This window comes from Salvelinus sp. IW2-2015, linkage group LG14 (assembly GCF_002910315.2).
Source record: "Salvelinus sp. IW2-2015 linkage group LG14, ASM291031v2, whole genome shotgun sequence".
Classification (NCBI taxonomy): Eukaryota; Metazoa; Chordata; class Actinopteri; order Salmoniformes; family Salmonidae; genus Salvelinus; species Salvelinus sp. IW2-2015.
The window spans coordinates 22,549,379-22,553,564 of NC_036854.1; the positions used below are offsets into that span (position 1 = coordinate 22,549,379).

Genomic DNA, 4,186 nt, shown 5'->3' on the forward strand with positions numbered 1-4,186 from the left:
ATTAAATCATTGGTTCTCATACCGAGAATGCATGCAGACAAATGACAGGCATAAACAAGCATGCATTCAGATTTATCCACCCAAATAAATGAACGGATCCCATTTACCATTCTCATGAAGGTTTCCTAAATGACAGTTCTAATGAGAGTATGAATAAGCAAGACTGATGATGATGCACTACCTGTCTATCTCTATGGCACATCACGTATCCAATACCACATCTCTAATTGGCTATCCCTGTCATTGTACCTCGTTTCAGAATGCCTCAGCAGCATAAATTAACAAGTGAGCGCTGTTACCTAATTGCCTTGATTAGCATAGAGCCCTGCTGCAAAGCAAAGGCAGCAATCAGAGCAGGAAATCAGCAGTTATTATCTCTACCCACATGACTGTCAACAGTGACAAACGGGTCTAAATATCAAGCGCAACATGGGGCAAATCTGGATCTGACACAAAATAGTAAAGCGCCGTAAATTGGCTGTGTGTGTGAGTGTGCAGACATGTGGGGACGTGCACCTGTGTGTGTGTGTCTAATGGTGTGTCTCAGAGTATGACACAGACCTCGTTGGAATAGTCCTTCATTCCTGTGTTATATCTACTGTATGTGCCACTGCATCTCCAGCAGAAATGCATTCATTGTTGTTAATGAAGGTTGTGATGAATGCCATGGTGAGTGGATCTGAGTAATGCATTAGCCCAGAGAGACTGACTGTAGTGGTTATTACAGCTTAATCCATACAGGGCACAAGGCTATAATCAAGGAGCCGACAAATCAACACAGCGTCATTCAACAGGATCAAAGCCTTTCAGCACAGCTCTTGCACTGATGCCTTGGAAATGGACCAATTAGAGAGGGGGGGGGGTGGCGGTTGGGGGGCTGTGTTTTCTTACTTTCCAACTTTACTACCCTTTCTATTACCTAGAGGTAGCATTAGACAAGATAATTATAGTCCTCTCTCTTTCTCTCGTCTCTCTCTCTCTCTCTCTCTCTCTCTCTCTCTCTCTCTCTCATCTCTCTCTCTCTCTCTCTCTCTCTCTCTCTCTCTCTCTCTCTCTCTCTCTCTCTCTCTTCTCTCTCTCTCATATATATATTTGATGGTATACAAAAGTTTTTTCTCACTCCAGGGTTTCAATGAAAGTGTTCTAAAAAATGTCAAAAAAATGTCAATGTTCCATTGTTCCTGGTGAGGCTGTGAGACTGTGAGGCTGCATGCACCTCCACTCAAAGCCTTAACCCTAAAGCCTGTCTATCTGCTGCTGCTCTGAGATTAAGGTAACGACACTGGCTTATGATGTCGGCAGAGCTGAGCTTAAATGCCCCTAATGACACTAGCGGGAAAATAGTGGAGAGGAGAGGGGGTGAAGGATGGATGGTGGGAAAGGAAAGGGAAGAGGGAGGTAGAGAGGAGAAGGGTGGAGGAATCAATGAAGAACGAATGGGTTCACTATTGTGCGACTAAGTATTTTGTTCTAAATCAGGAACCATGGAGCCATGGATATAAAGAGACGCTGTCTGTGTTTGCAAGTAACACAGGATGTTGGCGGCACCTTAACTGGGGATAACGGGCTCGTGGTAATGGCTGGAGCGGAATCAGTGGAATGGCATCAAATACATCAAACACATTATTTCCATATGTTTGATGCCATTCCATTCGCTCCATTTTGGACATTATTATAAAACATCCTCATCCCAGCAGCCTCCTGTGGTGTGTAAGTTTACTTTTATGCATGCATGAATGTCCCATTCCAGTTCATATAGTGTGAATCAATGCATTTCTTCAGTAATTGATTTATTGTCTCTCACGCATGTCTGGTGTATGAAGACTACAGGAAACACAGATGAGACTGTATAAAGCAGCCTATCCATGTGGAGATGGAATGGGAGGAGGGGCTTACACTGTGATGTGTCTCCCCACACAGAGTCTTCTGAATGACGGATTTCCTATTTAACCTCTTGGGCGGATGGGGGGTTGGCGTAGGTCGCGCTAGCTAGCGTAGCGGCGGGCTAATTAAGTGGGGAAAGAAGATGAAGCGGCGTTGGGTGGTGAAAATGCTGATGGTGGAGAGATGTGAGGAACGAGGCAGGGTCGACTAGCCGACAGCTCCAATCACCTCCACAGGTCACAGTGTTCTGCGTGTTGACAGGCATCATGGATCACTCGGCAAGAAAACAGCTCACGTCAACAACCACTAGCGGTCAACAACCAACAAACAACGACCAGACAAAACAACAAAGCAAACGGCCAGGCATACAGACGATCAGTTGCCCCCGGTAACAGATCGACCTCCATGCTCCAGGAGGCAGGAAGAGGAAAAGCTGACTAAACCTGCACCTCATCCTGTATTAATAGATTACCCATAATATGCTGCTGTGAGAGAGTTGGTTTCCCAGGCAACATCAAGGACTACTGAAATGGTTGTATGGTCATTAACTGCATGGCTGTGATTAAAACCTTTTTATTGTGGCAGGCTTGACAGAAAGGTATGCAGCTACATATACATTTAAGATAGATATTGCAGAATGTTCTGAAAACTATTTTATTCACTAATAAGGATATTAAAGAGTTTCAAGGCAACAATTAAACAAGTGACCATGAATCTGAATAGAATTCCAAAGTCTATCTGAGAGACTTAATTAGCTTTATCATTGTTAAACAATACATGTTTACTTCCTCTACTAAGCACTGCAGCAAAGCCGTATTTTATGCTGGGTTGAAAACAAGCCCGATCAACACACTGACTGACACTGTGAGCTATCCCCCTCCCTCCCTCCCGTTCTTCATTTATTTCCGCACAGAGCCGTGACAGACAGACAGAATGTAGCTAACCACTGCAAACACCACTGCAACATGGCAAACAACACGCTGTGGTGACAGCAGGGATCCACCAACATTGACCCAGCTACATCCAGCTGTTAATACAGCATGGATACAACAAGATTTAAAAGATCCAACACCATAAAGAAGATGGATGGAAAGACATTGTTAAAAATATGCCTTTGTTTTCTCTCTACTTTTTCATGTCAATATTCAAGATCATAAAATATAACAACTTAAAATTCCCAGGGTGTAATGCAATGAGTTTGGTTTCTTGATTATATTTTGACAAATATATTTCTTCAATTTCTCCACAAATCCCCTCAAGCAAAAAGACTTGAATTCTTAATACTCTATTTCTGGAAGGTCACACAGCAGTCCAGGCACTCCAATCTAACACTCTTCCTGGTTCATGTTGAAGGTCACTGTCTAAATGACCAGTCTGGATTGGACTGAATCGAGGTGTATATGTGAGAGGTGTGTGTGTTAGGGTGTTAGGGTGTGTGATCAGTGACAGTAGACATGCAGTGTGTCAGATGTCACTCGTTGGCCCCTTGTCTCCTGCTATAACCTAAAGGCCTGGGACTGTGAGGCTGAATAAGTGACTTCTTCTCTATTAGCTTTCACTGAGTAGAACCCGTCCAGCCACTGCCTTTCATTGAAGGTCAAATGTGAGAGGTCTATGAAAAAGGTTGCCTTCACACTTGTGGTCAGTCTCGAGTGAGATCCAAGTGACCTCTAGAAGTGACCTCTGTTCACTGATGGGTTCAGCTCCACATGTGAAGTCACATGCATAAAGCAGAGCATGTGTGCCATTAGGATCATTAAGATCTGACAGTTACCCCATGGTTCTTGACACCTGACCCTGACCTTTGTGGCCTATGTTGAGTGCATCAAAAATAAAATGTATTTATCCAATTCATGGAAAATGTATGCATTTTATTTCTTATTTTCTCCATGCTTCAATTGTCTTTTATCAATAACTGGAATGTGAAGGGACAAGATCCAGGCATTTTTCTCATCACAATAATCAATGAATGGGTCAGACACCTTCATCCTTTAAATAAGTGTTTCTTCCTTTTTAATATGTAGGCTATTTGTCACTCACAGCCTATGCACATGTTAGCATTTGTCATAGGAATACATAGGCCACACTAATGTCTTCCATTCCATTCCTTTAAGCATGTGTTTGCACAGAGAAACAATTTAAACCAAATTCCAGCAAAATTATTCATTTCAGTCAGCAGATCGATTTGACCCTTTTTCTTCTGTAGCAGGAAAAGGCCTACAACCGTGACACATTGCTGAGTGCTTGTTTTAGACGAATGGTAGGCCTAGAAGATATAGTTCTGAGTAAGTCAGAAAGGTTT

General features: G+C 42.9%; 1 long non-coding RNA gene across 1 annotated transcript; it reads left to right on the plus strand.

Annotated features, from left to right (window-relative positions):
* Positions 1–1,842: 1,842 nt before the first annotated feature.
* On the plus strand, positions 1,843–3,734 carry LOC111973258 (uncharacterized). The gene is made up of 2 exons (XR_002878537.2): positions 1,843–2,482; positions 2,798–3,734. It is a non-coding gene; the product is annotated as an uncharacterized lncRNA (long non-coding RNA).
* Positions 3,735–4,186: the final 452 nt, after the last annotated feature.